Consider the following 10270-nt stretch of genomic DNA (forward strand, 5'->3'; position numbering starts at 1 on the left):
TGTCTTGTCCCCTTCAGTTATTGCCCACCTTGTTCTTTGAGACAGGCTCTCTCCCTGTACCCTGAGCTCACTGATTGCTTAGACTGATGATGCTGTGGGCTCCAGAATCCCCCTGCATCTGCCTCCCCAAGCTGGGATTACAGGTGCCTATCACTGAGAGGGTTTTTTTTTTTTATTTTTTAAAATGTGGATTCTGGGGATGGAACCCAGTTCCTCTTGCCTGTGCAGCAGGAACTTTACCAGCTGTGCCTCTCCTCAGACTTAACAGAAAGTCCCTTCACAATTTCAGTCCTTGCGGGTTTACACTGTGGGCTGTGCTCACGCACCCCGGTAATTCCAGCAGTCTGGAGGCCTTGGCAAGAAGATCTCAAGTTTAAGGTCCGCAGCAGTGACAGAATGTTCCAGGCCAGACCAGGGTACACAGCAAGACTGTGTCTCTGATTGAACAAAGGAGGTCGAGAAAACAAAAGCTCATGAAGGACAGTAGCCATTCTGAGTAACAGCTCTGTTTTGTATTTCTCTGATAGAGCAGAGACCGGAACTCACATACTTCCTGAAATTTAATTTAATGGTTGTGCGGAGGAAGTATAACACTGTATGAATGACAGGAGCACCATGTCAAGGACCAGATGCCTCAGACAAGGGCGTGCAAGGCCTTCCCTGGTCTAATTATGGGTATTGACAGTGCGTGCTGAAAGTGTCAACCCCAGCACCCTCCTCCTGGTTAGCTGGTGCCTTTCGTGCCCGGTAGAAACTCTTCACACCCTGTGCTACGGTATGAACATGGAAACGGAGACACCAAAGTCTCCTCTCTTCTCCTCAGGCTGGCCTTAAATAAACCACTAATTTCTGCTTCCACAGGTATGTTCTTAGATTTGCTAACACAGGGAGGCCACACGGAGTTGAACAAGGGGGGGCTGTTCTTCTGCAGCCCCGAGAGCATGCCCCAGGAGATGGGGGAGGGGGAAGTCCCTGTGAACTGGAGTCAGAAATGTATAAACCTGCTTTGGTTTTGCCAGCTACAGAAAGGGCTGCACAGGGGGCCTGACTCTGAGCTGCTGCCGGAGAGTGAGTGAGAGCAGAGCACTGTGGGCCCAGAAGAGCTTTGTGAGGCCAAGCCAGAGCACAGCATGGGGAGACACAGGGCTGCTCCTACCGCTCATTTCTGTGTCTTAGACATGTCCACGCTAGGTCTGTGTTAGACCCTGCAGAGCTGCCTTGTCTGTCCATGCATTGTGGAATTATTCATGTTTGATTTTAAAAGCACCTTTGGCAGCTTATGGTTCAGACCGTCATCAGTTCTTGGCATCTGTGTTAAACACAGAGGGATTTTTGCAGCTCTTTTAACTTCACTGTGTCTTTGCTCAGGTTCTGGGTGCTTGCTGTACTCAGACACAGGCCCCCATGTCCATTCCTGTTCAGGAGAAGAACCCAGAGCCAGCCTTCCCTGATACCCATCTGCTCCTCATCACCCAGGGAAGTTAAGTCGCTTAGAACTGCTCATACTCCACAGCCTCGCCTTCCTCTAGCTCTGGCCATAACACTGTTCTTTGAACAGAAATGTACATTGGCTTTGTAACCTATGTTGACTGTCAATTTCTCTTCACATGATAATCCACATGCCGATTAGAGATCTTACTATTTCCCTGCCTTGTTTGCTCCCTAAATAAAACTGAGTGGATATCACTTTATTATTGGAGCTGAAGTAGAGATTTTGCTTGTCCTGAATTGAAGTCTTTATAAACTGTACATATCAAAAACTATATACATTTGCCAGTCTTTTTTGGTTTTTGTTTGGGTTTTGTTTTTTCCCTTGTTTTGCTTGTTTTCTTTTGTTGTTGTTGTTTTGTGTTTCTAAGAGAGGGTTTTCCAGTGTAACAGAGCACTGGCTGTCCCGGAACTAGCTCTGTAGACCAGGCTACCCCAAACTCACAGAGATCTGCCTGCCTTTGCCTCCCAAGTGCTGGGATTTAAGGTATGTTCTACCATTTTCCAGCTTTGAATCTGTTTTGTTTCACACTTTAATATCTATTTTATCCTCTCATTTCTCATGGTGCATTTTTATCATAAGAAATCTTGCATTTACCTAATCTGCTAAGTTTTCTATTATTCCTCTTTAGAAATAAAGTATATTTTGCTTTCGTGTTTAGGTGTACTATCCATTTTCTATTTATACTAACACCCCAAAAATTGTCTAGTGCTGGGGATTAGTTTCAGCACTGCTACAGAGACTATAGTTGATTGCTGCCCAAATCCCATAAGTAAAATGCAACATTACTTGCAAAAAGTGTATAACTACCCGTCCATTCTCCAGAGCAAGTGCTAGAGGATATACAGCGCTATCACAGTGTAGACATCTATGTGAATAATTCACAAAGCTATATAATAGTTCATTATTATAACAACATACAGAATAATGCATCTGTACATAGGGAAACGTCCACGAATGTTCAGTACAGGTGCAGTTGTCTTCCAGAATATTGTTTGATCTTCAGAAGAGACCCTGAGCAAAAGCAAGGGTAGTGGAAGTTGTTGCATTTGAGGTGAGATCGGGGTTGTTGTTGCTCTTTTCCCCTGTGGCCGTCTACCATAGTTCTCATTGTTGAAAAGGCATGCCTTTTCTGCCTGGTGAGATCGCTCGGTGGGTGAAAGTACTTGTCACACATACTTCCTGACCTGAGTTCGATCCCTGGACTTGCGAGAAAGTAGAAAGAGAAAAGCAACCTCAGAGTTGCCCTCCGACCTTCTTCACCTGAGCACTGTGGTATGGCCACACTCGACTCAAACACACACCACGACTATAAATAATAAATAAATAAACAATTAAAATTTTAACTTGACATTTTTCTCCTCCATAGACTAGCATGTTAACTTATGGAAATGAATTGGTCATATATTCTTGGTGTTTTAAGTTTCTTTATAGTTCTGTAAAACATATGCCAGCGGTTTGTCACTTTCTCCAGGAGGGCCTGTTGGGAATTTGGAGGGAATCTGTGTGTAAGTTTGTAGGACTCAGGAACACCCCCTGGGGTCTACATGTTTGAGCTAGTGATGTAACTTGATTCCATTATCTTCTTTATAAGATTACTCTATTACTTTATGAGTATGGGTGCGTTTCATGGGTATGTACCATCTGATGTAGTACCAGTGGTGGCCACAAGAGGGGGATGAGATTCCCTGGAACTGGAGCTACAAACAACTGTGAGCAGTCATGTGGGTAATGGAGAGGGAACCTGGGTTCTCTGGAAGAGCAGCCAGTGCTCTTAGCCACTGCATGGTGTCCACACAGCAATCAAGAAGGTCTTCCTGCATGCTCAGGCGCTAAAACCTGTGTCTTAGTTTGGGTTTTTATTGCTGTGGAGAGACATCATGGCAATGGCAACTCTTAAAAAGAAAACATTTAATTGAGGTGGCAGCTTACAGTTTCAGAGGTTCGGTCCATTACCATCATGGTGGGGAGCATGGCAGCGTGCAGGCAGACGTGGTGTAGGCTACATCTTGACGAGAAGACTTTCACACTGAGTGACGCTTGAGAAAAAGATCTCAAAGCCCATCCCCACAGTGACACTCTTCTTCCAACAAGACCACACTTCCTCCAGCAAGACCACAGCTCTTAACAGTGCCGCTCCCTTAGGGCACCTCTTTCTTTCAAACCACCACAACCTGCATGTGGCATCCCACACAGAGTCAGGACCTCAGGCCCGTGAGATCAGAGTCAATTTCCTTCCCAAGACTAAGGAATGGACTGGGGAAAAACCCACTTTTGAACGGAAAATTTAAAATAAGTTTCCTTTAGTACCCAGGTAACCAATTGTAATAAAGGAAGAAAAAGACAAAGAAACAATAGATATTGATACACTGCGATTAATACCTTAAGTTATTAGTTATCTTAAAGGTAGAATTGTGACAAAATCATATAATAGAAATGGGCAGTTTTACAATATGCTTGCAAAATGGTAGACAAGAGTGAGCACTCTCTCGGGGATGGTAGCTGAGTTCTGTGACAGAGTCAGGCTGATAGGGAACCAGAACAGCTTTTTGATATTATGGAGATTAAAACTCTTCCTGGACAGCTTCTGAGCATCACTGACCTTAATTTTAACAAGGAAACAAATAGACATCGTCAGTTATTTTAAGTCTTTGAATTTGCTTTGGCTCTGAGAGTGTTTCTCCAAAAGTTACTTTCTTCTTGAAGCCTCTTCCTCCTTGAGTAGGGACTTAATATGTCATCCATCACAAAATCATACAGTACTTTGATCCAGGAGTTGTACTGGGGGAGTTTATCATAGTACTGAGTTGCTATTTTCCTCACCTGGAAGTGAAAAACACAGCAAGATGAAGAGTGGGTGTTACTGAGACCTCAAGACAACAGGTGAGTGTCTGACAGACTGAGGGACAAAATACTGAGCCAGCCAAAGGGCACCACCTTTGCTCATGGTCCTCCAGACTCCATGCAGGTCTTATGAATAAAGACTACAGATCACAATCACATGAACAGCTCAGTTTCAGAACCCACACTCTCTCACAAACATTGATTCAAATATACTCAAAAAAATATTGGCAAACCGAATCCAGGATCACATTGGGAGCATCATCCACCATGATCAAGCAGGTTTCGTCCCAGAGATGTAGTAAGAATTACAGTTACTATATTTATATCTATTTTTGTCATGATTAAGGAAAACTATAACTATTACTATCTATTATGCAACTCCATTAGACTCCAGAAGGATATAATATTACCTAAGCAAACAGAAAGTTCATTGTAAGCAACTTCCAAAGTTGCTGGAAGCAACTTCCAGAATTGACAGAGACATCTCACTGCCTGGACAGTTACCCAAAGTTCTTCTGTATCATTGGGGCATCCAACTTCAGCCCACAGGCCCATAGTATCCAGCAGACTTTTCCATAAAGCAGGAAATTTCAAAGACAGTTCCACCTATATTGGCAGTTTGTCAGTCATTTTCTTTTGTGTCCTGCAGAATGTCTTGCAGACTCTTTTATGAAGCAGGAACTCTGAAAGACTGTATCACCTTTAGGCAAGTTCAGCACTCATCTCTCTGTGTGTCCTGCATGTCCAGTTTACACAGCATATCAAAAAGCAGTCTAGGCAAGAGCAGTTTCTTGCCCAAATGGCTAGCAAACTCCATGAGGAGCCTCTTTGATGCCCATCTTTTTCTTGAAGTAGACTGGTGTTTCCAGGAGCAGATGTATCTCACTGTCATGAAAAGTCCTAAATTCTTAAACATTTTAAATGTCATATTCTGAATGTCTCTGAAAAATTTGAAGAATACCTATCTAACTGAAATGTATCTCTATATATCTAGAAAACCTAACTAACAAGACTACAAGCTTGACTGTTATAGATGATTGTCTATTAACCTATATTTCTTAATTATGCATTATATTTTTAAATGAGCTGCACAAACACAATACCTTAATCAAGAGCAGAAATATACATATTACAAAATTGATCTTAAATTTATATCAATAAACCAAGATCTATACCAATGTAAATCTCTATATCATATCCCCTTTAAAAGTAAATAAACATTTATAAACAATATTTGGAAATATGGGCATAGTTCTCTCTAAACTGCTTCCTGCTTTTTGTTGGGCAAAGTATTTGGGTGGGTGTTCATAGCAACCTTTTAGAGGATTTTGGTGCATCAAATCACATTAGTCTGGAAGGATTCCATAGGTTCTCATCCTCTGTGAAAACAAATGAAGAACCTCTTTTCCAAAGCAACATATCCTTAGACTCAAATTCTGAGGTCAAGATACCTTTAAAGTATATAGGTTGTTTACTTAACTCCTTCACAGTCAAAAAATTAAAAAAAAACACAATAATATACATAATCCAGACTCTCTGTGTATATTTAATCTTTACATGGCTTATTTGTTTTTACTCTATTACTTTTTAATATTTATTTTATTGTCTTTTCTCCTTTATTCTGTGACATTTGCTCAATTATGTTCATGGCAGCATTGTTCATAATAGTCATAACCTGAAAGCAGCCTAGATGCCCGTCAACTGAAGAATGGATAAAAAAAAATGTGGTACATTTACACAGTGGAATATTACTCAGTGGTAAAAAGCAATGACATCGTGAAATCACAGACAAATGGATGGAACTAGAAAAAAACCATCCTGAGTGAGGGAACCCACACCCAGAAAGACAAATACAGTATGTACTCACTCCCAAGTGAATATCAAATATAAAGCAAAGGATAACCAGCCTACAGTCCACAACCCCAGAGAAGCTAGAACCCGCATTCAGAAACAGAAGGAAGCAGACACAGAGATCCACAACCTGCCACTGTGCCAAGCTCCCAGAGAACAATCCAAGAGAGGCAGGAGTGATAATATGAACAAAAGAACATGATGGGGAAACCCGCAGAATCAGCTGACCTGAGCTGGCGGGAGCTCACTGACTCTGGACTGACACTGGGGAACCTGCATGGGTCTGAACTAGGCCCCCTGAATGCAGGTGACAATGGTGTGGATTGGGCAGTCTGTGGGGCCTCTGGGAGTGGGACCAGGATCTGACCCTAATGCATGAACTGACTTGTAGAGCCCATTCTCTATGGAGAGAAACCTTGCTCAGCCATGGAGGGGAGGGCCTTGGTCCTACCTCAGGGAGGTGATGAGACAGATTTAGCTTACTTCCCAGGGGAGGCCATACTCTCTCTGAGGACAAGATGGGGGGAGGGAGGGGAGGCAGCAGGAGTGGGAGAACAGAGGGAGAAAGAACATGGATTTGGTATGTAAAAAATTAATTAATTAACTAATTAATTAATTAAGAAGGAAGACAGCATGAAGGGAGAGAAAGGGATGCCCTGGGGCTTAAGTCAAGATGCCTGACATGAGCTAAGTTTTCAGTATCAGGATGGCTACAGAAAGTTACACATACCTTTCTATGTGGCTTATTTTGGGGAAAAAAAAAACCCCATGTGTTCAGAGGATTACTACTGGCTTAGTCTCTAAGGAAGACCCACTTAAAAAAAAAAACATAAAAGTTCTAGGCTAGAGAGATGGCTCAGAAGAGTGTCTTCCAATATTGTAGAAGACTCGAGTTCAGTTCCCAGCACCCACATGGCAGCTCACAACTGCCTGTCACTCCAATTCCAGGGGATCTGACGCCCTCTTCTGGTCTCCCCGAGCACAAAACACACACCCGTGTCTGCAGGCACTCACACATACACAGCAGAGGTCAACAAAAGCCATACTAGAGATTCAGGGCAGACTGACACCAAGGAATCGGGCGCTAGCATCACATTACCCTTGTTCAAGGTTGTGCTCACACAGGTAGGTGCTGCTTTCCTCAAATACTTTGTTCTGAAAACGGTAAGCCTGGTAAACAGTGGAGAGAATAGTCCAGTAGCCCTCATGGGCCTTTCGCAGGGGTGCAGGGGTGTCACAGTTCCCCGGGACAGTTGCCCTCTAATGTTCTGCATAAAACAAACCTACCCTTGTTCTCCTGCTGGACCTATTGAAACTAAGTTGTGACCTCATGCAAGAGCTCCAGAAAAGGTAACAGAAGTATTTCATACCTCACTATCTCAACATGTGTTCCTCAAAGTTGCCACTCTATAAACCAGATTTCCACAGTCCATGCCTGGCCCAGTCTCATTCACCACCGTTCCTGCATGCTGGCTCGATCCCTGCCATGGGGATCACGGGCTAACCCTCTGGAACTGTGAGCAAGCCCCTAATGAAATGCTTTCTTTCCTGAGCTGCCTTGGTCATGGTGTCTCCTCTCTGCACTAGAATGGATGCTGAGAGGCCTAACCAGAGTCATTTACTGGACAACAGACTTTACACATCTCCCAGTACTTCTGGACCTTAAATGTAACCACTAAGCCTCAGGATCTAAAAGCTGTATCCTTAGTAAACACTAGCCTGTTGGGCACTAGATGTACACTACATTTAGATTTTCATTTTAAAGAGCAGCTTTGGTTGATAAAATATACTAGCTTTCTTTAAAAACAATTAAGTGAAGACTGATTTCGATTATACAACTATTAGGAATGAAAATATTTACAAAATCTTTCACTTTCCAGGGGCAGGTTTTTTCCAGGAACGTTGGGGAAGTCATGGTGTTCATTATGATAGCCCACATTGAAGGTCAGCAGATTCAGAGGCCCATAATATCCAGATGCCCCTTTAAGAACATGTAATGTCCGGCTATAAAATGCCCAGCAAATTGGGTGCAAACCTAGGCCAAGCAGGGAGGCTGCTAACATGTGGACTAGAGATTTAATTCTGAAAACATAGTAAACCATAATGTCAAAAATGATCTGGGTCACGGTATTGATGATTTCTAGGTAGGAAATTGTTTTCAGGTTGATAAATAGAGGACGAAAAATCACAAGTTGAGGCTGAAAAATAATCCAGACAAGCTTCCTGAGTGTAATGCAGAAGAACCAGCCCTCAAAATCGGTAGGAATGTCCACATGGATGCCATCAGCTCCGAGGTACCGATGATGATCCATGTGGTATCTCTTAAAGGAAACCGAATATGGAACTCCGATAGGAAGGTTAGCAAATATTCCAAACCAGCGGTTCCACAGTGCTCTGTAGTGGCTAAAGGGGGAATTGTGGGAAATCTCATGGATCCCCAGAGACATTGAGGAGTTGTTTGTTAATGCAGCTACCAAAGACATAGGACCAAAATAGGACCCATTCCACTCCAAGTCTTTCACGGAGTAAAATGAAGCCAGCTGGGCAAGGAATATCACAGATATGATCCAGATCAGGTTGGGGTCAGGTTGCACCAAGGATTTTATCTCTGGATATTTTGCAGTAAGAACAGAACACACAACAAGCATGATCAATGGAGATTAGTGTAATTACAATCATAATCTATCAGGTTTCCATGACACGGTGGCAGAGCAGCTAGTCATTAACATGTAGACTCACAAGCGGGACACCTTCCTCTAAACATGCACAACTGCTAAGTAAAACCACGCCGAAGACCCAATGATAAGATCACTAAACTCAGAAGAAGACATTGAGGTGAATCTTCATGACCTCTGTGGTTTCTTATATATCCTTCTTAAAGGTATTGGTGCAAAAAGGGAGAAAAGTAGACTTATTAAAATCTTTTCTTGGGCTGGAGAGATGGCTCAGAGGTTAAGAGCACTGGCTGCTATTCCAGAGGTCCTGAGTTCAATTCCCAGCAACCACATGGTGGCGCACAACCCAACCATCTGTAATGAGATCTGGTGCCCTCATCAGGCCTGCAGGCATACATCGAGGCAGAATGTCGTATATATAATAAATAAATAAATCTTTAAAATAAATAAATAAAAATCCTTTCTTCTGGAACAAAAACTGTGCTTTGGATGTAAAAGAAATAAATAAATTTAAAATAAAAAACCAAAACAATCTTTTCTTCTGCTAATGATGCTATTGAAAAAGTCAAGACTATTCAAAAAACCCAGGGAATCACATCCGGAAATGGTCTATCCGATAAGAAATTTTACATAAAATAAATAAGGAACTTTTAAAACATGTACAAATAAGTAATAATCCAATTTAAAGACTGTAAAATGCCTGAACAGGTATTTCTCGAAGAACACGTATGTGATGGCTAGTCTTGGTTGTCAACTTGGCTAACTGGGCACACCTGAGATGGATTTTTCTTGGTTGGATTATTTGAGTTAGAAGATCCATCTGAAATCCGAGCCAAGTTTTCTGGTGGCAGCCCACATAAAAGGACATGGGAGGTTGATGTTCATGGCCTGTGTTGCCACCAGAGGCCACACAGGCCTGGGGTCTAGTCAGCCACCAGAGATCATGTTGGTATCCAAGGGCCATGCTGCCACCTGGGCCATACTGATGTGGGTGTCCTGCACTGACTCCAGGCCATGGTGAGACATCCAGGCCAGATCTGTTGCCGAGGGCCATGTCTGAGTCCGTGGCCCTACTGCAGCCTGGGTCAGTGTTGATCTCTGTGCCCCATGTGACCAGAGGGTGCCACAGGAACCATGGATGTTGAAATCTGAGGCCGGGGCAGAGCCGGCACCTGTTGTTGGTTGTTTTTATTCCTTTGCTCTTTTGGGGGCCTGACACACAGCTCCCAAATAAATACACAGAGGCTTATTATTTCTTATGAATGCCCAGCCTTAGCTTGACTTATTTCTAGACATCTTTTCTGAAATTATCCTCTCTACCTTTTGCCTCTGGGCTTTTCTCTTTCTCTATTTTATTTGCCTTTGTTTCCTTCTTACTCCATTGCTGGTTATGTAGCTGGGTGGCTGGCCC

At 42.9% G+C, this 10270-nt stretch overlaps 1 pseudogene; it reads right to left on the reverse strand.

The window, feature by feature from the left end:
- Nucleotides 1-4132: 4132 nt before the first annotated feature.
- Nucleotides 4133-8832, reverse strand: LOC101994548 (annotated as a pseudogene).
- Between the last annotated feature and the right edge of the window lie 1438 nt (nucleotides 8833-10270).

This window comes from Microtus ochrogaster, chromosome 6 (assembly GCF_000317375.1).
Source record: "Microtus ochrogaster isolate Prairie Vole_2 chromosome 6, MicOch1.0, whole genome shotgun sequence".
Classification (NCBI taxonomy): domain Eukaryota; kingdom Metazoa; phylum Chordata; class Mammalia; order Rodentia; family Cricetidae; genus Microtus; species Microtus ochrogaster.